Here is a 24,263-nt window from a genome sequence, read left to right as displayed (position 1 = left end):
AGATTACTTTAGCTAATGTGGTCAGAATGCCTCTCTGGGTGATGATGTTGAAACTGGGGGCCAAACGGAATGAGAACAAATGAAAAGGCAAAGAGTGAAAGCATGGAAGGAAACAGCAGTCACTATTAGGAACATGCTATTTAATGAAGGTGTCAAACTCTTCAATAGAGTGGCTAATTTTTTATGTAAATTGCCTCTCGGTCTCCAAAAAATTTTTGTGATATGTACAGGCCTGCATATCTGTGCAGAGGTCTAGGAGTAGGGTTGGCTAAGGAGTTATTTGTCTTCTGAGTTTATTTTCCCTTTTGAGGGTCTGAGAGCTAGGGTTCCTAATTCACTGGTTCAGATATTAGGGAGTAAAGAAGCTTCAAGTCAGATTATAGAGAGCAATCAGGACCTCTACCCTGTAGTAGCTTACTCTCTTGTCTTTCATCCATTATGTTCAAGAAAAAATAAGTTGTAGGGTAATGCAAATCAAGCCATGTAACCTAAGCACTCCTTTAAATGACTCCTTATTAGCCACATAGAATTCCTCAGGGAGTGTGAAAGACGTCTCCCTATGATTTAGAAGTAGCAAATGCCATGTTACTATAGTATTTAAAGCAATGAAGTAGTAAAATTGTGTTTTACATGGAAATTTTCAAATATGTGTGTAGCTAAAATGTAGAGATGCGGGGGGCGGGGCAAGATGGCAGACTGGTGAGCTGTATGTTTTAGTTACTCCTCCAGGAAAGTAGGTAAAAAGCCAGGAACTGCGTGGACTGGACACCACAGAGCAATCTGTCTTTGGGCATACTTCATACAACACTCATGAAAACGTGGAACTGCTGAGATCAGCGAAATCTGTAAGTTTTTGCGGCCAGGGGACCCGCGCCCCTCCCTGCCAGGCTCAGTCCCGGGGGAGGAGGGGCTGTCAGCTCCGGGAAGGAGAAGGGAGAATTGCAGTGGCTGCTCTTATCGGAAACTCATTCTACTGATTCAAACTCCAACCATAGATAGACTGAGACCAGACACCAGAGACTCTGAGAGCAGCCAGCCCAGCAGAGAGGAGACAGACATAGAAAAAAAACAACACGAAAAACTCCAAAATAAAAGCAGAGGATTTTTCGAGTTCTGGTGAACACAGAAAGGGGAAGGGCGGAGATCAGGCCTTGAGGCGCATATGCAAATCCCGAAGCAAAGCTGATCTCTCTGCCCTGAGCACCTTTCCTTAATGGCCCTGGTTGCTTTGTCTATTAGCATTTCAATAACCCATTAGATCTCTGAGGAGGGCCGTTTTTTTTTTTTTTTTTTTTAAATACTTTTTGCTTTTTCTAAAACAATTACTCTAAGAAGCTCAATACAGAAAGCTTCAAAGAATTGAAATTTGGGCACGTCAAGTCAAGAGCAGAACTAAGAGAGCTCTGAGACAAAAGGCAATAATCCAGTGGCTGAGAAAATTCACTAAACAACACAACTTCCCAAGAAAAGGGGGGTGTCCGCTCACAGCCACCATCCTGGTGGACAGGAAACACTCCTGCCCATCGCCAGCCCCATAGCCCAGAGCTGCCCCAGACAACCCAGTGTGACGGAAGTGCTTCAAATAACAGGCACACACCACAAAACAGGGCGTGGACATTAGCCTTCCCTGCAACCTCAGCTGAATGTCCCAGAGCTGGGAAGGGGGAGCAGTGTGAATTAACAGAGCCCCATTCAGCCATCATTTGAGCAGACTGGGAGCCTCCCAACACAGCCCAGCAGCCCAGAACTGCCCTGGGGGGACGGCACTCACCTGTGACATAGCACAGTCATCCCTCAACAGAGGACCCGGGGTGCACAGCCTGGAAGAGGGGCCCACTTGCAAGTCTCAGGAGCCATACGCCAATACCAAAGACTTGTGGGTCAGTGGCAGAGACAAACTGTGGCAGGACTGAACTGAAGGATTAGACTATTGCAGCAGCTTTAAAACTCTAGGATCATCAGGGAGATTTGATTGTTAGGGCCACCCCCCCTCCCCGACTGCCCAGAAACACGCCCCACATACAGGGCAGGCAACACCAACTACACACGCAAGCTTGGTACACCAATTGGGCCCCACAAGACTCACTCCCCCACTCACCAAAAAGGCTAAGCAGGGGAGATCTGGCTTGTGGAGAACAGGTGGCTCGTGGACGCCACCTGCTGGTTAGTTAGAGAAAGTGTACTCCACGAAGCTGTAGACCTGATAAATTAGAGATAAGGACTTCAACTGGTCTACAAACCCTAAAAGAACCCTATCAAGTTCAGCAAATGCCACGAGGCCAAAAACAACAGAAAATTATAAAGCATATGAAAAAACCAGACGATATGGATAACCCAAGCCCAAGCACCCAAATCAAAAGACCAGAAGAGACACACCACCTAGAGCAGCTACTCAAAGAACTAAAGATGAACAATGAGACCCTAGTACGGGATATGAAGGAAATCAAGAAGACCCTAGAAGAGCATAAAGAAGACATTGCAAGACTAAATAAAAAAATGGATGATCTTATGGAAATTAAAGAAACTGTTGACCAAATTAAAAAGATTCTGGACACTCATAGTACAAGACTAGAGGAAGTTGAACAACGAATCAGTGACCTGGAAGATGACAGAATGGAAAATGAAAGCATAAAAGAAAGAATGGGGAAAAAAATTGAAAAACTCGAAATGGACCTCAGGGATATGATAGATAATATGAAACGTCCAAATATAAGACTCATTGGTGTCCCAGAAGGGGAAGAAAAGGGTAAAGGTCTAGGAAGAGTATTCAAAGAAATTGTTGGGGAAAACTTCCCAAATCTTCTAAACAACATAAATACACAAATCATAAATGCTCAGCGAACTCCAAATAGAATAAATCCAAAAAAACCCACTCCGAGACATATACTGATCACACTGTCAAACATAGAAGAGAAGGAGCAAGTTCTGAAAGCAGCAAGAGAAAAGCAATTCACCACATACAAAGGAAACAGCATAAGACTAAGTAGTGACTACTCAGCAGCCACCATGGAGGCAAGAAGGCAGTGGCACGATATATTTAAAATTCTGAGTGAGAGGAATTTCCAGCCAAGAATACTTTATCCAGCAAAGCTCTCCTTCAAATTTGAGGGAGAGCTTAAATTTTTCACAGACAAAGAAATGCTGAGAGAATTTGCTAACAAGAGACCTGCCCTACTGGAGATACTAAAGGGAGCCCTACAGACAGAGAAACAAAGACAGGACAGAGAGACCTGGAGAAAGGTTCAGTACTAAAGAGATTCGGTATGGGTACAATAAAGGATATTAATAGAGAGAGGGAAAAATATGGCAAACATAATCCAAAGGATAAGATGGCCGATTCAAGAAATGCCTTCACGGTTTTAACGTTGAATGTAAATGGATTAAACTCCCCAATTAAAAGATATAGATTCGCAGAATGGATCAAAAAAAATGAACCATCAATATGTTGCATACAAGAGACTCATCTTAGACACAGGGACACAAAGAAACTGAAAGTGAAAGGATGGAAAAAAATATTTCATGCAAGCTACAGCCAAAAGAAAGCAGGTGTAGCAATATTAATCTCAGATAAAATAGACTTCAAATGCAGGGATGTTTTGAGAGACAAAGAAGGCCACTACATACTAATAAAAGGGGCAATTCAACAAGAAGAAATAACAATCGTAAATGTCTATGCACCCAATCAAGGTGCCACAAAATACATGAGAGAAACACTGGCAAAACTAAAGGAAGCAATTGATGTTTCCACAATAATTGTGGGAGACTTCAACACATCACTCTCTCCTATAGATAGATCAACCAGACAGAAGACCAATAAGGAAATTGAAAACCTAAACAATCTGATAAATGAATTAGATTTAACAGACATCTACAGGACATTACATCCCAAATCACCAGGATACACATACTTTTCTAGTGCTCACGGAACTTTCTCCAGAATAGATCATATGCTGGGACATAAAACAAGCCTCAATAAATTTAAAAAGATTGAAATTATTCAAAGCACATTCTCTGACCACAATGGAATACAATTAGAAGTCAATAACCATCAGAGACTTAGAAAATTCACAAATACCTGGAGGTTAAACAACACACTCCTAAACAATCAGTGGGTTAAAGAAGAAATAGCAAGAGAAATTGCTAAATATATAGAGACGAATGAAAATGACAACACAACATACCAAAACCTATGGGATGCAGCAAAAGCAGTGCTAAGGGGGAAATTTATAGCACTAAACGCATATATTAAAAAGGAAGAAAGAGCCAAAATCAAAGAACTAATGGATCAACTGAAGAAGCTAGAAAATGAACAGCAAACCAATCCTAAACCAAGTAGAAGAAAAGAAATAACAAGGATTAAAGCAGAAATAAATGACATAGAGAACAAAAAAACAATAGAAAGGATAAATATCACCAAAAGTTGGTTCTTTGAGAAGATCAACAAGATTGACAAGCCCCTAGCTAGACTGACAAAATCAAAAAGAGAGAAGACCCATATAAACAAAATAATGAATGAAAAAGGTAACATAACTGCAGATCCTGAAGAAATTAAAAAAATTATAAGAGGATATTATGAACAACTGTATGGCAACAAACTGGATAACGTAGAAGAAATGGACAATTTCCTGGAAACATATGAACAACCTAGACTGACCAGAGAAGAAATAGAAGACCTCAACCAACCCATCACAAGCAGAGAGATCCAATCAGTCATCAAAAATCTTCCCACAAATAAATGCCCAGGGCCAGATGGCTTCACAGGGGAATTCTACCAAACTTTCCAGAAAGAACTGACACCAATCTTACTCAAACTCTTTCAAAACATTGAAAAAAATGGAACACTACCTAACTCATTTTATGAAGCTAACATCAATCTAATACCAAAACCAGGCAAAGATGCTACAAAAAAGGAAAACTACCGGCCAATCTCCCTAATGAATATAGATGCAAAAATCCTCAACAAAATACTTGCAAATCGAATCCAAAGACACATTAAAAAAATCATACACCATGACCAAGTGGGGTTCATTCCAGGCATGCAAGGATGGTTCAACATAAGAAAAACAATCAATGTATTACAACACATTAAAAACTCGAAAGGGAAAAATCAGTTGATCATCTCAATAGATGCTGAAAAAGCATTTGACAAAATCCAACATCCCTTTTTGATAAAAACACTTCAAAAGGTAGGAATTGAAGGAAACTTCCTCAACATGATAAAGAGCATATATGAAAAACCCACAGCCAGCATAGTACTCAATGGTGAGAGACTGAAAGCCTTCCCTCTAAGATCAGGAACAAGACAAGGATGCCCGCTGTCACCACTGTTATTCAACATTGTGCTGGAAGTGCTAGCCAGGGCAATCCGGCAAGACAAAGAAATAAAAGGCATCCAAATTGGAAAAGAAGAAGTAAAACTGTCATTGTTTGCAGATGATATGATCTTATATCTAGAAAACCCTGAGAAATCGACGATACACCTACTAGAGCTAATAAACAAATTTAGCAAAGTAGCAGGATAGAAGATTAATGCACATAAGTCAGTAATGTTTCTATATGCTAGAAATGAACAAACTGAAGAGACACTCAAGAAAAAGATACCATTTTCAATAGCAACTAAAAAAATCAAGTACCTAGGAATAAACTTAACCAAAGATGTAAAAGACCTATACAAAGAAAACTACATAACTCTACTAAAAGAAATAGAAGGGGACCTTAAAAGATGGAAAAATATTCCATGTTCATGGATAGGAAGGCTAAATGTCATTAAGATGTCAATTCTACCCAAACTCATCTACAGATTCAATGCAATCCCAATCAAAATTCCAACAACCTACTTTGCAGACTTGGAAAAGCTAGTTATCAAATTTATTTGGAAAGGGAAGATGCCTCGAATTGCTAAAGACACTCTAAAAAAGAAAAACGAAGTGGGAGGACTTACACTCCCTGACTTTGAAGCTTATTATAAAGCCACAGTTGCCAAAACAGCATGGTACTGGCACAAAGATAGACATATAGATCAATGGAATCGAATTGAGAATTCAGAGATAGACCCTCAGATCTATGGCCGACTGATCTTTGATAAGGCCCCCAAAGTCACCGAACTGAGCCATAATGGTCTTTTCAACAAATGGGGCTGGGAGAGTTGGATATCCATATCCAAAAGAATGAAAGAGGACCCCTACCTCACCCCCTACACAAAAATTAACTCAAAATGGACCAAAGATCTCAATATAAAAGAAAGTACCATAAAACTCCTAGACGATAATGTAGGAAAACATCTTCAAGACCTTGTATTAGGAGGCCACTTCCTAGACTTTACACCCAAAGCACAAGCAACAAAAGAGAAAATAGATAAATGGGAACTCCTCAAGCTTAGAAGTTTCTGCACCTCAAAGGAATTTCTCAAAAAGGTAAAGAGGCAGCCAACTCAATGGGAAAAATTTTTTGGAAACCATGTATCTGACAAAAGACTGATATCTTGCATATACAAAGAAATCCTACAACTCAATAACAATAGTACAGACAGCCCACTTATAAAATGGGCAAAAGATATGAAAAGACAGTTCTCTGAAGAGGAAATACAAATGGCCAAGAAACACATGAAAAAATGTTCAGCTTCACTAGCTATTAGAGAGATGCAAATTAAGACCACAATGAGATACCATTTAACACCGGTTAGAATGGCTGCCATTAAACAAACAGGAAACTACAAATGCTGGAGGGGATGTGGAGAAATTGGAACTCTTATTCATTGTTGGTGGGACTGTATAATGGTTCAGCCACTCTGGAAGTCAGTCTGGCAGTTCCTTAGAAAACTAGATATAGAGCTACCATTCGATCCAGCGATTGCACTTCTCGGTATATACCCGGAAGATCGGAAAGCAGTGACACGAACAGATATCTGCACGCCAATGTTCATAGCAGCATTATTCACAATTGCCAAGAGATGGAAACAACCCAAATGTCCTTCAACAGATGAGTGGATAAATAAAATGTGGTATATACACACGATGGAATACTACGCGGCAGTAAGAAGGAACGATCTGGTGAAACATATGACAACATGGATGAACCTTGAAGACATAATGCTGAGCGAAATAAGCCAGGCACAAAAAGAGAAATATTATATGCTACCACTAATGTGAACTTTGAAAAATGTAAAACAAATGGTTTATAATGTAGAATGTAGGGGAACTAGCAGTAGAGAGCAATTAAGGAAGGGGGAACAATAATCCAAGAAGAACAGATAAGCTATTTAACGTTCTGGGGATGCCCAGAAATGACTATGGTCTGTTAATTTCTGATGGATGTAGTAGGAACAAGTTCACTGAAATGTTGCTATATTATGTAACTTTCTTGGGGTAAAGTAGGAACATGTTGGAAGTTAAGCAGTTATCTTAGGTTAGTTGTCTTTTTCTTACTCCCTTGCTATGGTCTCTTTGAAATGTTCTTTTATTGTATGTTTGTTTTCTTTTTAACTTTTTTTTTCATACAGTTGATTTAAAAAAGAAGGGAAAGTAAAAAAAAAAAAAAAAAAAAAAAAAGACAAACAAGGATAAAAAAAAAAAAAAGGATGTAGTGCCCCCTTGAGGAGCCTGTGGAGAATGTAGGGGTATTTGCCTACCCCACCTTCATGGTTGCTAACATGACCACAGACATAGGGGACTGGTGGTTTGATGGGTTGAGCCCTCTACCATAAATTTTACCCTTGGGAAGATGGTTGCTGCCAAGGAGAGGCTAGGCCTCCCTGTATTTGTGCCTAAGAGTCTCCTCCTGAATGCCTCTTTGTTGCTCAGATGTGGCCCTCTCTCTCTGGCTAAGCCAACTTGAAAGGTGAAATCACTGCCCTCCCCCCTACGTGGGATCAGACACCCAGGGAAGTGAATCTCCCTGGCAACGTGGAATATGACTCCCGGGGAGGAATGTAGACCCGGCATCGTGGGATGGAGAACATCTTCTTGACCAAAAGGGGGATGTGAAAGGAAATGAAATAAGCTTCAGTGGCAGAGAGATTCCAAAACGAGCCGAGAGATCACTCTGGTGGGCACTCTTACGCACACTTTAGACAACCTTTTTTAGGTTCTAAAGAATTGGGGTAGCTGGTGGTGGATACCTGAAACTATTAAACTACAACCCAGAACCCATGAATCTCGAAGACAGTTGTATAAAAATGTAGCTTATGAGGGGTGACAGTGGGATTGGGAATGCCATAAGGACCAAACTCCACTTTGTCTAGTTTATGGATGGATGTGTAGAAAAGTAGGGGAAGCAAACAAACAGACAAAGGTACCCAGTGTTCTTTTTTACTTCAATTGCTCTTTTTCACTCTAATTATTATTCTTGTTATTTTTGTGTGTGTGCTAATGAAGGTGTCAGGGATTGATTTAGGTGATGAAAGTACAACTATGTAATGGTACTGTAAACAATCGAAAGTACAATTTGTTTTGTATGACTGCGTGGTATGTGAATATATCTCAATAAAATGATGATTAAAAAAAAAAAGAAATAAGAAATTATTAAAGTTACTTATAATTAAAAAAAAAAAAAAATAAAATGTAGAGATGCACAAACATGAACTCCACAGCTCTGCATAGAGCCAACCTCATGACTGCTATGAAAAAATCACCATTCATTTATTGATTTGTCATTGATCTACATTGCAGAAATCAATACTATTCAGATCCTTGTCTACACTGAAAAGATATATTCTTGAGCAATAAAGATCAATAAACATTTCTTTTCCTAACATTAAATTGAATGTAAACGAAAAGTGCTTTTTTACGAATAAAAGTATCTTCAAGGAGAATTGCTCTTCACAGTTCCTTTAAAAATAGACCAAAGCAGCCATACATTCCAGCATAACTGTGTTAAAGGCTTTGTCATTTTAGTCTGTAGGACAGTTAATCTCATATTTTATAAATTGCAGTGGTTATTTAAACAATATTAAATAGTTCATTGTTTAAAATTTTGGTGCTAAGTCCAGTTTTTCAAAATGTGCAAAGTAAATTTTCATCTTTTTAAAGGAAACTCCATATTCATTTTCCAAGTGTACATTTGTTTCTAATCACCATTCTTTTTTGACTCTCCTCCCCTCTCCTCCACTTCCACATTGCCCCTTTTCTTCATTTTCTCCCCCTGATTTCTTTCTTTTCCTTTGGGTCCTTTGAATCTCTTTCAATTCTTTCAGTTTTATTTTCCTTCCTTTAGTCTTATTTACTAGCAGGTGGCTGTGTTATAAGTTCAGGGAGAATTGGTTAATCAGGAACATGTTATTTCCCCTGGGCCTCTTAGCTCTCTGCACTCCCCTGGGCGTCTGGAATGAAGAGGAAAGTCATTGTGATGGGCACAGTGGAGATGCTTCCATTTATTGAATTGTCTGTCCACTCATTCCACAGACTTCTCATTCTGTCAGACCAGAAGGGTGAATATACAGAACGACATCTGCTGGGGTAGGGGGTGGGGAGTTAGAACGACTTTACCACTGTCCTGGCAGAGATGATTTCTTTAGATGGAAAGTATATACCATGTTCTTGAATTTATCCAAAGTGATTTCCTTGGGTTTTCTGAAAAATCTAGCAAGAAGAACCTGATTGGAACTCAAAGGTTCTAATTTGAGCCCAGCATGAACATGAAGGTAGGTGTATTATTTACTTCTTAACTTCAGTTTACTTAAAGAAATAGGAAAATCAAATTAATTTCCTATTTTAGTGTCATTGGCTCGATGCGCTTTGGGATCTCAGCACAAGACTTTATATACAGAGAGTGGAGATCTTGAAAGAAAACGTTATCAACATCTCTCTTCACCTATCAGAACTTTTAGCAGCTCCTTTTATATCCATCAGTGGGCAAGAACGCAGAGACTATAAATTGGTCTTTATGAATAAGTTGCAGCACTTCAGGAAATTCTCTGGGCTACTACTTTGATCCACAGTCCTGAAGTTGCTCGCTCCATCTTTGATGTTTCCTATCTCCTTGCCTGTAGTTGTTGTTATCGTGAGCCCGGCATTCTTTCTGCTCAGCCTCTTTGGGTGATTATTCCTGTGGGCTTTGTTTGGTTCTTGTCTCCAACTTTTGCTTTTGGATCAACAGTTGGATCCTCTTTAGAGCCCTAAGCTGAAGAAACCGGCTGGAAAGCCAGACCCAAGCTACCTCTAAACCTCAACCCTAGATGGAAGAACTTGGTAGCTATGTGACTGCCTGACTCCCACTTGGTCAGGAAATACCGTTTTTTTATTAAACTGACATAGGACTTTTTAAAATCATTATCATCTATTCTGACCTTACTTGCTGATTGTTGCTTTTAATAGCAGGGTGAAGATATAAATTTTCACCTATGTTTTTATTCACTCCTTTCATCCTGGTTGAATCTAAGGAAAGCCACACAAAAATATGGGAGTCAGATGGCTATATCTGACTATGTCAGCTGCATACATTACAAAATATATAATATTTTATATATGTTCTTTTGCTGGCTATTAGAAATTGGTCTTCTGCAGACACCTGACCTTTTTTTCTGAAGTTTTTATGACTTTATTTGTAAATTATAAAGTGATAATACTCATTGTAAAAATTAAACAATATAAAAATGTATAAAAAGTAGGTAAATGGTTGCTTAACAATTCATAATATAAATATACCATAATTTCTTTCACACCCAGAAGAGTTTTCGAACAATTTTGTCCCAAAATGAAAAGATTGCTAGTAAGGTAATGAATGCTTCTCAAAGGAGGTATTGGGGAGACTTGGCATGATAATTTTTCATGGATATTATGAAAGGGAGACCTCCATTCTATATTGACTAGAAGACTACAATTTTTTCTTTATCCTGCAGTTTCTGTATCATAAAATAGTGTTTATTACTTGAATTAATTGGAGAAATAACCTCAGCTAAAGATTCAGTTGCAAGATGTTTAATAGGGGTGCAAATGTCTATGAGGCTACTGTTACCCTAATGTGATCAAGATATCCGAGAAGATGGTCCAGAGCTTTGGAAAAAATAACACCATAGATAGCTGAAAGGATGTTTCTGCAGATAAGAAGTATGCAGCGATGGACTTTTATTTTTTCTGTTACTACTGGTGACCTAAAACAGGTAGTGCGAATTCTAATGGATTAAATGCACTCGTGCTTTTGTATTTTGTCAATAGTGATAAGGGAGTCCATTAAACCTCTTTTCTACAGTAGGAACATTTTATGAGAGAATATATGGATTGTCAGGCCTGTGGGAGGCTGCTGAGTCACGCATGATTCATAGATCTAGCTTTAGAAATCTTTAGACTTTCGTTGCAATGCAAGGTGGTCCATTTTAAAATTGCTTATTGAAATCCACATTGGGATGTGCTCTAAATGGATGCAAGCATTAGAATGACTAATAATGGAAAAAAAAAGCCTGCAACAATTCATTTGTAATGATGATGTTTAATTCATGTTACTGTTTGCTTCATGATTCTTTCATATTTCATAAAGCTGATGCCGTCTTACAACAGGGACCTCAAGCTAAAGTATCCTCCTCTTTTCACTAGGGCTTTTTAAGTACTTTCTACGTGGATCTACAATGACTGAATGTGATCCAGTTTCTAAGGCTTTGCTTCAATGTAATGGAAGAATAATATTTCAAATGTGGGATATGTAAATATCAACACAAATGAGACTTTCTGTTAGAAGACCAACCATTGTGTCTTAAAGTGTTTATTTCATATTTTATATCAATAATTTAAATTCCAGTAATCATTTTCTCTTTTGCTTCATGATAAGGGGAAATATACCTAATACTTTATTGTGATTTTTAAATTAATTTTGGTTGTTTCTTTGTTTTTTTTGTAATAGTGAGTCATCTGATTAAAGATTTATTTTAAGTAGAAAAATGATGTTTTAGATCAGATTTAAAAAATACCTTCTGTGTTAATGTATATACATGAATCGTGCCTCATAGCATTTTAAAAATTTATTGAGTACATAGCACAAAAGCTTCAATTGGATTTAGCTACCTAGAGTGCTGCCATTTTTTCCCTAGTATATATATATTTTCTATTTAATTGCCTTTTGGGCCTACTTTTGCACATACAAAGCATAAAATGTCATAATTTTAAAATGTTATTTAAATATTAGTAAATATTGGAAATATTCTATTTTCTAATTGGAAAATAGAAAGATTACAAATTTTTCTTTTGAAATTATGACTGAGAAATTTTAAATAATTTCTTTTTCCTGTGTTACTGTATAGAAACTTTTCACCAGTGTTTCATAATCATTGAAAAGGGTTATTTGATATTTCCAAAAATTGTAAGTTTTTTTGCTATTTGATGCATTCATTTTAAAATGCAGTTTTCATTGTTAATTTCTCTGGGTTATAAACAATTTGATAAAAAAGTGTTTTAGTTTCTTTTCAGTTTTTTTCTCTGTGAGAGAAGTGGGTTTACAGAGCAATCATGCATTAGATACAGGTTAAAAACAATTTGATAAAAAGTAGTTCAATTTTTATTTTTACATTTTAAAATTTTTTTATTGAGCAGGTCAGGGAACAGAGCTGGCTATAATTCCTACCCCAAAAGAAATCTTTTGTGTGGGGTACTCAGCATGCCCGGGCAATGAGGGTCAAAGAGAACCATGTATCCATGGGGACAAATGATTAAAGAGAATTAAATTGCAATATATTTTCTGAACTGGAAAGATATTTTGCATTTCATATTTGAAGGCTTCATTCTTATTTTTCTAGAATCCGGTTCTTAATGCTAAAGGGATAGAAGCGGTGGTGGTGGGCTAAACTTGCAATGCTTGTCTTCTGATGGTCTTCAGCAGAAGTTATTGTCTTTCTAACTTAAAGGTTAATAGATTTGCTTTGACTGCTTTTTTGATTATTAAACTCAGCCCCAAAACAACTGTTAGACAAATACAGAATGGCTATATTTAAAAGAAGTGCCACAGGAATCAATTTGGGCCCTGGCTTTTGTATTCAGACATTTATATGTCTGCATATCTGAACTTGTATTATGAAAACAGTGAAGGTTAGCTAAACAGAAAGCTTCAAGTCACATTTTCTACTCATATTTGAAGGATTTAGTGTTTCTTTTAGAATATTTTATTTTGAGAAACACATCAAGGCTGACTCTGCATCTAACCTGCTCTTATGTCAAATCTACATACGTCATGAATAAAATACAGTTCAATTGCTGTGTATCTAGATGCATAATACCGAGGTTGTCATGTTGTATTAATGAAAGGAGTAAAATTTATGGTTGTGAGTAAAATTAATGGTGTTTGTTTAATTTGATAATCTTGATGAACACTTAAAAATTGAAGTTGAGAACAAATTTTAGCAATTAATTATGTGCACATTTCATGTTTTTTTTTTTTAAGGCAGAAAAAAACCTGGGTTTTCTCAAATATTTAAATCCTTATTTTCTAAGTATAACTAAATTTTCTATTTGCATGTAAAATTAAGACATCTGTAAATGTCATTTTCTCTCTTTACGTCAGTGAAGCAGACTTAGAACTCAAGGCTGTGACATTCTATAAAATCGAAAACAGGAAGCATTTGTAAATTAAGATGAGAGGAGAATTGATGACTATACCCAGGCATGTTTCAGGTCACTGCACCAATCAGCATTCTTTAAGGCAATATATTGAATTGGCTTCTGAGGCCAAACAGCTCACTGTGGCCACTTACTAACTCTGTGACCTTGGGCAAGTGACTTAACCTCTCTATGCCTCAGGTTCCTCATCTGTACAGTTGAACTGATAATAGTGTCTATCTCAGTAGACTCTTGTGAGAATTAAAGAGTTTGTTCACGTAAATACCTTTAGAATACTTTTTGGCACAAAAGTACTTAATAGTTGTTACCTGTGGTTTATTGAGCATCTGCTGTGTGTTCAGAACTGTGTTAGATACTCTCAGAATTCTCAGAACTATAAGCTATGTCTTGTCCACTCAAGAAAATTAAATATTGCTGGGGGTATAAGATTCACACAAGACAGTATATAAATATGTGTAATGCTTTGTAGGACAGATCATACATATCTCAGAAACTTAGAGAAAAAGATATATGAGAATTTGAGGACTCAGTTTGCCCAGAAGAAGAGGGACCTAGATGATTTTTGAAAGCTGAAGAGGCTTAGAGAGGTAATTTCAGGCAAGTAGAAAAGATAAAGAATGTGACAAAACTGACATGCTTGTGAGCTTGATTGTAGGAGATAACTGATTTCTGTGGGAAAGTGGGTTGGCCATTTATGTCGGAATCCAAAAATAATAAGTATTTGAGTATTTTGTAGTATGGAAATATGATGAATGCTCAGCTAATAATTCAGAGAAGAGAGGAAATGAGGAACTTTTTATTGTGACATTAAATAATGTTTATATGCTTGAATTAGGCTAAAATAAATTTTGTGAACAATTTGCAATGGTTGAAAAAAATAGGTAAACAATGGGAGAGAAGATATTCAGTAGAATGAATGGAGATTTTGTAATGAGCAATTTGAAATTCAGCTCATTTGGTTCATAGAAACACCAGAAGCAGATTGTACGGCCATGTGGGATGCCTTGGTTGGCACCAGGCTACATAAAAACTTGCTGGAGGTCATAACTAGCTAGGATGTGGAAGGATAAAAAACAAAGCTTTCAAGGCCACCGGGGAGCAAATCTCACGTATGAGAACTCTCCTCCCTCTAGCTAATCCATGGCACTGCTTTAATATCAGCCCTAACGTGTATTGCTCATTTGTTGTCTTGGAAGCTGGAAGTAAATTGCTGTAGCTGAGGCAGAAAATATTAATTGAATAAAGAGACAATAAAGGAATGTTTAGATCAAACAGAAATCAGTCCAAGATAGTGTAAAAAGTGGATCTCATGAAGAATCATTGGCCTTTGAGAACTATGAGGGTGAATATGTTTAACTGCCCGCACATACACACACATGCACACACAAACACAAGTGAGCAAAAAGCCAGTAGAAAATGAAGGCAGTGATAAATGAACAGTTTAAGAATCAGATTTTAGTGATGAAACCTTTTTTCTGCTCTCAGATTAGCTTGTTTGCATCCCTTTCTGCATTTCTTACAGGATTATTCCTGTACGGGGAGGGGGATGGGGGGAAGGAATAATAGAGCATTTCGCAAGTTGAAACAGCTTTCTAAAAACAGAGCAGCAGTGTTATTGAAATGATTTAAATTGAGAATAATTTCAGGAACTAGCATTCCTGGCATAACACCCATCTCACAAACCATCATAAGATCTAATGTGGATACCAAGCACTCCTTTTATACTTTAAAAAGTTGCATTTTTATATTTTAAAAAATTGCATTTCTTTATATAATTATCTGTGTTATAAGAGATGTATGTTTAGCAAAAAAGCATGTCCTAGTGTCTAAATCTTTGGCTTACTTATTTTATTTTTACCCAGCTACAGGAACACTGTGGGTGGTTTATTATATAACAAAAATAGGAACAGCTTAGAATTGGTAGGATATTTAAAGCAAATAGAGCACTTGATTTTTGAAATCTGTGATCTTATTACTTAAAAATTATGAATAAGCTATTTATATATAGTTGAAATGATCAGTTTGTTAGATCTTTTGGTCCTTTTATTTTTTTCCCACATCCACAGGGGATCTCTATTTCTCTTACTCGCTTGGTTAAAAATAAGAATATCTCTTAAAAATAGTGGCAAAGGCAGAGAATTGCCTTAGGACAGGGCTCCAAAGATAGGAGACTTACCTTCTCACTCCCCTATCTTTCCTCTAAATCCCTTTTAGCAATAAGCCCTCTTCCCTTCCCCTTATTCTTAGGTGTAGCTCCCATTCCTTTTCTGCTCTGGTCTCTGTCATAATTGCAGGTGGGCTAATTCAGGAAGGGTATGGAAGAAAGATGTCTGTTTTAATATGCCCTCCTTGCCAACAGCAGTAGGGTCACACATATTCTCTTTACTGGAGGATTTAGCCACATCAAATATAGGAAGGACAGTTAGTCTTGAGTAGGACCTATTCTAGCTATGACAATTTCTAGCTATCCCTTTGGCTCCACTATTCCAGCCAGTAAAGACGAAAATTCTCTCTTTAGCATTTGAAACAATTAAGTAGATAGCCATGCAGATTTGACACTGTGTCAACTGTTGCTCTCTAGGATAGATTTAGCTGTGTTATTTGTGCTGAACTGAATTTGATGTTCCTCAACTGCAGGCAGAATGAAATAGATTACTTTTTTTTTTTTCTGAAAATAAGATTTAACTCTGAACTACACACTACTCTTTTGAAGACATAATACAGGCAAATCCAACCTCAGAACGAGCAATAATCATGGAATGGTAAGTTCTTTTTTCTTAAAGTTAGCAAGAACTTGACATTTTATACTAGTTTGCTTTTAGAATTTGGGCTATTTCTATATAATAAAGTAGAGAAAATAAGAAATTGTTCCAATTATTCAATAAAATATTTGCTTTGGTTTTTAGAGATCTGTTGGTGAATGCTCCAAATTACACAGAATCTGTGGAAATCATTAAACAATTGGGAACATACACTGCTGGTTGACTCTGATAAGTTAAAATAGGGATAAGGATGAATTACAAGACTTTATTCTTTCTCTGTGACATGCAATATCCACTTAAAAGATTTGAAATTGCAAGGCATGCATTCTAGGGATTTAATAATTCCTTTGAAATATTAAGTCTGCATTTTGAAGACCTGTTACTTTTTGAAAAGTGGGTACTGTTTGAAAAGTGGTCCAGCAGTTAGTTTTTTCCTGATGTGGAATATGGGGAGAAGAGGGAATTCAGTATATAGCTTATACTATTTTTGTCCTTTTGTCTAAAGTGAGTTTCTTGTAGACAGCATATAGATGGGTCCTGTTTTTTAATCCATTCTGCCAGTCTGTATCTTTTTATTGGGGAGTTTAATCCATTTATGTTTAGTGTTATTACTGTAAGGGCAGTACTTTCTACTACCATTTTGTTTTTTGGAATTTATATGTCATCTCTTATTTTTCCCTCTCTCTCCTTTTACCTTTCCTGATAATCTTCATTTCTGCACTCTTCTCCAACTCTCTCTCTCCTGTCTTTTCCTATCAGCCTGTAGCACTCCCTTTAGTATTTCTTGTAGTGCTGGTCTCTTATTCACAAACTCTCTCAGTGTCTGTTTGTCTGAAAATGTTTTAATGTCTCCCTCATTTTTGAAGGAAAGTTTTGCTGGATATAGAATTCTTGGTTGGCAGTTTTTCTCTTTCAGTATCTTAAATATATCATGCCACTGACTTCTTGCCTCCATGGTTTCTGCGGAGAAATCTGTACATAGTCTTATTAACCTTCCCTTGTATGTGATGGATTGCTTTTCTCTTGCTGCTTTCAGAATCCTCTCTTTGTCTTTGACATTGGACAATATGACCAGTAAGTGTCTTGGAGTGGATCTATTGGGATCTATTCTATTTGGGGTACATTGTACTTCTTGAATCTCTAATTTTCTGTCTTTTATAAGAGTTGGGAAATTTTCAGTGAATATGTCTTCTATTACTCTTTCTGCCCCTTTTCCCCTCTCTTCTCTTTCTGGGATACCCATAACACGTATATTTGTGTGCTTCATGTTGTCACTCAGCTCCCTAAGACCCTGCTCATATTTTACCATTTTTTTCACCATCTGTTCTTTTGTGTGTATGAATTCGAATGACCTGTCTTCCAGTTCACTGGTCCTTTCTTCTGCCTGTTCAAATCTACTGTTGTGTCCCTCCATTGTGTTTTTCATCTCCTCCATTGTGGCCTTCATTCCCATGAGTTCTGCCATTTGTTTTTTTAAGTTTATGAATTCTTCTTTATGGTCAGCCAGTGTCTTCTTTATATCCTTCAGCTCTTTTGCTATATCTTCCTTCATTTCATCAAATTTATTTAGCATTAGTTGCCTCCACTCCTGTGTCTCAGCTGAGCTATTAGTTTGTTCCTTTGGCTGGTCCATGTTTTCGTGTTTCCTGGTATGGCTTGTTATCTTAAGTTGTCTAGGCATCTGATTTTCTTGATTAGTTTATTTTGGAGCTTGTTTTCTATATTTTACTTAGTGGTTTTCTTGTTGGTTGGCTTTGTTCTCTGGCCTCTGTTATTCAGTTCAACTTATTCTAGACCTCTAACTTAGGTTCTATTTAGTTGATCAGAATTTTTCCCCTCTTGTTTTGTCTGTTTCTTGCTCTGCCTCTATGTAACCTTTTTGTGAGTGGGTCTCCTCAGATATGGTTGACCCTAGTCAGATTTTCCCAGTTTAGTGAGGCCCAGGTCTCATTGGGAGGGTATGGAGTTTTCCTGAGAATGAGACCCTCCTGAGGCCTTTAGAATTGGTGCTTTTCCTCTCCTGTCCAGCAGGTGGCACTTGCCAGCCCACAGTTCCCCCACCAGTGTAAGGAGGTATGGAGACTTTAGTTTTCCTGGTGACTCTGATCCTGTCGGGGCTGTGGCTGACTGAAGCCGGAATCTGAATTCCAGCCCCTGGGGTCTGAATTCCCAGAAGGAGGACTGCCAGTTGAGCTGGACCTCCCTCCACTCCCAATCCTCAGAACTCCAGTTGTCTCTCAGGGGCACTATTCCCTTCTCCCCTCTCCCTCTTTGGGGCATCTCCAGGTAGATTCCTTGGTCAGCCTGAGTTGCCAATTAAAGACAGGGGTGGAGACCTTCAGTAGTGAATATGGAACTCAAAGACACTGTGGGGACTCTGTCTCCCCTTCAAGCCCAGCCTAGTCCCTCAACCTGGGCTTTCCGATAGAAAATAACCACATGTATTACTTTTAGATAAAAAAAAAAAAAGTAGAAAAGAAAAACAAGAAAAAGAAAAAAGAAAAAAAAAAAAGAGTCCCTTTTAAAAGTCTTTCCCCAGCCTGGAAGTTTTGTCAGTGTCAGAAAAGAGCATTTAAAGATATGCTTTGGGCTATTGTCTGATAATTACAGCTTCAGTTCCACCCCTGCCGGGGGCTATTGAAATGTGAAAAGATAAGGGATCAGTGAGAAGCCAGAAAGGACAAAATGTAGGGGAAAAAAATGGCTTTTTTGGAGTCTGGGAATGGGTGCCCACTTTTACGTGCCCCCACTTCTCGGAGCCCAGCCCTTCTTTAGCACCCCAGCTCCCAAAATTAGTTAATTAATTTGTTAATTCTGCAGTTGAGGCTGGGTTGAGCCCCCCTTCTTGCCCTCAGCAGATTGCTGTTTTTTGGTTTGTTTTTTTTTTTCCCCTTTTCAGGGAGCTAGCAGCAAGACAGTCTGTGAGATCTGGGTGGGGAGGGGCACCAGACCCCTGGTCCAGGGAACTTACAATGTTCGCTGTGATCTCAGCTTTTCCTCCAATTCCAAACTTGCGTCCGATGTGTGACTGGTTACTGGAGACCCCGAAAACACCATTTCATATAGTTCTTGGGTAATTGCCAGCTATAGCTTATTCTATATGCATTAATTAAATAAAGATGTCAGTTTTACTTTTAAGAAAACAATAATGCAATTGCTTATTTAATTAATTTTTCCATTTATTCAGTAAATACTGATGTGCCAACTATATGGAAGGCACTTTAGTGGACTCTTGAAGATTGAGTGATAAATGAGAATAAAGTATATCCATCTGATTATGAAAATGTATAGAAAAGCATAAAACACACAGTTTCTCTCTTTTCCCTCATAGGTAAGGTGGATAAATTTCTCTTATTTGATGACTATTCTCACTCTGGAAGCTTTTCCTTTCTTTGGCTTTTGTGGTACCACTTGCTCTTGAATTCTTTTTTCTTTTGCCATTACTTGGATTCCTTTACCCAGTCTTTAAATATTATTTTCCAGAGTTCTAACCACCATTCATTTCTTTCCTCCCTTTATACACTCTCGTTTGGGAATAATAATATCTTGACTTATCTATGTCCTTTATATACATGGAACTATCAAATCTTTAAATTCTATGGAAACTTCCCTTCTGAGAGCTCCAAACCCAGGTATATCCAATTGATTACTGGATATCTACACTTGAATCTCCCAACAGTATCTCTAATTGAACCAATATAAATGAACTTATCAACATCCCTCTAAACTTCCTCCTGTAGTTTCTATATCAGAATGCCCTTTCTAACTGAGAAACTCCTGGAATCACGTGCAAATCCTTTCTCTTAGTCACTTTCTTTATCCAATAAGACATGAAATACTGTTACTGTACCTCAAAATTTCTCTTGAGACAGTCACCTCTACTTGACCTACTCTCCTTTCCCTCTCCACTCTGAGGAGCACTGACAGTTTGGGTCCTCCTCATTTCTTGCCTGGATCAATGCAATCAACTCTTAAGTAACCCCTCCCTTCACATTTTCTATTCTTCCTTCTAAGACACCTTCCTCTAAACTGCCACAGAAAATATTTTAGCATGTTTGTACATTACTTCATCTTGTAATTGCCTTCAGATATTCCCATATCTACTCATAATTGTGAGAATATAATCTAAATGCTGTAGAGTGTTATTTAAGACACTACATGATCTGACCCATCTATCTGCCCAAACATCTTTCCTGCTCTTCCTGCCTCACCATATACCATTCCTCTGCCTTCCTTGTTAATTTCCTCCTTGTCAATTTTGTCAAATTCTACTTGTGTCTCAAATCTCTCTTCAAGTAACTACCACTCCAGAAAGTGTCCTCCACATGCATGCCTTCCTCCCTACCACCCAAGAAGACTCTGCTGGTTCTGAAAATGTATCCTACTATATTCTTGTTTTCCTCTACCCCTCTCCCTGACAGATCCAACCCAATCCCTATAAGATTTTAAGTTCTGCATCTTTTATTTCTGCATTTCCAGTATTTAGTATCTTGAATGTATTAAAAAGTTCAACATATGTTTGAATGGATTAAAACGTAGCCAACAACAAATTTTTCTTCGTTTAGTACTGTATTAGATTATTTTTATGTTAAAAGATTGTATCTCTTATAACTTTCCCCCAAATTTTATAGTACCTTCTTAAGTCACAGTCAAAATAGTGCTTAGTGATTATACATATCGGCTTCACAATTTAACAAGAAAGAAGTTTGAAAAAGTATTTGCATATATGAGTGTTTTGCCTTGTATAATTTTTCACTTTTGTGATGAATGGGATCTTTGCTTATTTCCTCACCACTCTCACCTTCTAATTCCAGGTTTTAGAGGCAGAGTACCTATGAGTTTTAGGATAACCGGATAACACCTCGTATCTAAGAGAAATAATACTTGCTCCTATAAAGTGTTCTTGACAGCTTGTCAGTAGGACGGACAAGACTAGATGGGTCCTGAATTGCTTTGCAGCCCAAATAGGTTCACCAAAATAAGTTCCTTGGTAGTGACAGTGAACTGAAGTGTCAAGCTAGAATGCACAACTTTGGATCAGTTTAGCACAAATCAGAATTCAGGTATGAGTTAAATTCATTTCTGTACATATCTATTATTTATCGCTCAGTTTCCCAGGTGAAGGGACATAAAACACTTTTATTATTTATCACTGTTGGGAATTATATTTGAGAAGAGCTGATTCATTTTCTCTGGTTCTAGGACTTCTTTAGTAACTGCTTGAAGAAATGAGATAGTTTGATCCAAATTAGAATATGTTGTCAATGGTCTTTTTTCCTGTCTGTACCCTACTGTAATTTATTGTTCTTAAGGTAAAAATGGAGCAAAATTATATTTATCTAATAGTGGTAATAAAGCTATTAGTTAGGATTTATATTTTTTCAAATGTATGCACTGACTCAAAAACAGAGACAACTTTATAATATTAGAATGACATGTGTATAGCTCATTATAATGGTTCTATAAATTTTTCTCTTCTAGACTTTTCCAGATCATAAAGTCTTCATTTATACTCTTTATTTTGTTTCTTAATATTCATTTACCTTTTTCTATCATATTCATACATCATTTCAATAAATATTCTTCCTTATTATCACTTGCATGAAAGTATCCCTAATTTTTATGTATTTTATTTAATATCTAGTTTTTTCACATGTAAATCAGATCTCTGTGTTTTCCTGTAAGGCATTTCATTCTTTTCTTTTCTTTTCTTTTTTCTTCCCTTCCTCTTCAGTTTATTAGTTCATTATTTTTTATATGATCCCCTGTGTGTTATTTAAATCTCTTTTCCAAGTTATAATTTTGTATGTTCAGATTTTTAATGTTACATTTAAGTTTATGTGAATCTGGTGACCTTGATATTCTACTATAATTCTTCTTTGTCTAATAAAAGAAAGACATACACAGTTAACTCTCTATGATCCAAGCATTTTCCTTTGTCAGCCAGCACTTTACTATAACACTCTTGGTGGTGGTCTACTTAAGGAGGGAAAACATTTAGTACGAATAAAATTCTAAGGAAGTAGGGTAACTAAGCAACAGATAGATACACATTGTGGAAGATCAAGTTAAATATCTGCATTTAGACATGTTCTTAATCTTAATCCACATCTTATGGATGTCAACCCATTTTGTACATAGGATCCTTTGAAGATACTATTTTAAATTAAGGTGTGGCCCAACTGAATGAGGTTGGGTGTTAGTACAGATCACTGGAGGTCTTTTTAAAGAGAAAGAAACCTGGAAGCCAGACTCAGAGGAAGCCACCGGGAGGTGCCAAAAGCAAGAAGTCAGCAGGAAAGCAGGAAAGAGAGGAGAGGACATTGCCGTGTGACATGCAGAGATGCAAGCCAAGGAATCTCAAGGACTGTGGCATGCCAGCACCAGAATGCTGCCAAACCCAGAGGAAGCAAGCCTTCTAGGCTCCGCAGTCACCATGAGCCAATAAACTCCTGTTTCAGCCAAAACCAGTTTGTGGTATTTGCAATAGCAGCTCAGAGAAACTGAGACACACATATCATAAGCATATATACAGAAGTTCAAATCCAAATATAATCATCTCCTTCTTACCACACTCACTAGTGTTTCCTTAAAAAAACACCCACTTTAGATCTACAACATGAGGATGAATAAATGAAATATATGAAGGAAATGCAAATTAGATTATATTGATTTGAATGGTGAAAATTGTATGGTGTTTGGTAATGTCTCTGATGTCAGTTAAAGAAAGATAGTGCATTGATTTAGGTTTTTAAAAAATGTACTGATATCCACAACTCATATTTTAAGATGTCTGTTGCATTCATCCGTTTTTATTGTATAAAAAACAGATTTGAATTAAAATTCTTCAACCATAATTTTAATGCTCCAAACCATAATTTTAATAAAATTTAGGTTTGATCCAGTAATTCCAAATCTAGAAGTCTTACTAAGGATATATAACATTTTTAAGCTTTATCCCCCAAGATCCTTGTTGCAGCATAACTTGGTAGTGGTTAAAAGCAGATCATGTCCTAAATGCCTATTAAAACAGGAGGATGGTCAAGTGTATCATGGGATGTAGAGATAATGGAATAGCAAAGGATCATTAAAAATAAAATGTTTATAAAATATTTGTAGTGGTATGGAAACATATGACAAGAGGAAAAAAGATATTTGAATTTTATATAATATACTTTCAACTATGTGAAAGAAAACTAAAGGAATAGAAGGAAATACACCAAAATATTAAGAGTGGTTATCCATGGGTAGTGGAATTATGAATGTGTTAGTTTCCTAGGGCTGCTGAAACAAAGGACCCCAAAATGGATGGCTTAAAACAACAGAAATGTATTGTCTCACAGTTCTGGAGGCTGGAAGTCTGAAATGGAGATGTCTGCAGGGCTATGTTTCCTCTTAAACCTGTAGGGGAAAAACTGTCCTGTGCCTTTCTCCTGGCTTCTGACAGTGACTTGCTGGCAATTCATTACATTCTCTGCCTCAGTTGTGACATGACATTATCCCATCTATCTTCCTCTGTCCAGATTTCCTCTTGCTACAAAGACACCAGGATTAAGGGCCCACCCTACTATAGCATGGCCTCATTTTAACTTGCTTAATTCCATCTCTAACAGCCATATTTCCAAATAAGTTCACCTTCTGAAGTACTGGGAATTAGGACTTCAGCATATCTTTTTGGGGAACACAATTCTATCCACAACAGGAGTAATTTTAAAAATTCTCATTTTTTCTTGCATTTTGTGTGTATTATACAGTTACTGCACTCTTTATTATTATATCCAGTGGACTTGAAAGCTGAAGTATAAAGTTTATAGTTTAGAGTGTTCTATTCAGTAACTGAATCTTTGTGGAATTTTAATAAAAATTAAGCACACTTTTATCTGCATATTTGACAAGCCATCAAAGGCATTTTTCTGTTTTTGATTTGGGGATATTTCAGCATCCTAAGAAGTTGTACACCATAGAT

At 37.1% G+C, this 24,263-nt stretch overlaps 1 protein-coding gene across 13 annotated transcripts in view; it reads left to right on the top strand.

The window, feature by feature from the left end:
- Window positions 1-24,263, top strand: part of CACNA2D1 (calcium voltage-gated channel auxiliary subunit alpha2delta 1) — a 526,916-nt gene that overhangs the window by 72,584 nt on the left and 430,069 nt on the right. The gene's annotated exons all lie outside the window — the stretch shown is intronic.

This window comes from Choloepus didactylus, chromosome 5 (assembly GCF_015220235.1).
Source record: "Choloepus didactylus isolate mChoDid1 chromosome 5, mChoDid1.pri, whole genome shotgun sequence".
Taxonomy (NCBI): Eukaryota; Metazoa; Chordata; class Mammalia; order Pilosa; family Megalonychidae; genus Choloepus; species Choloepus didactylus.
The sequence above is the reverse complement of the archived record's forward strand: the minus strand, read 5'-3'. Positions and strand labels throughout refer to the sequence as shown.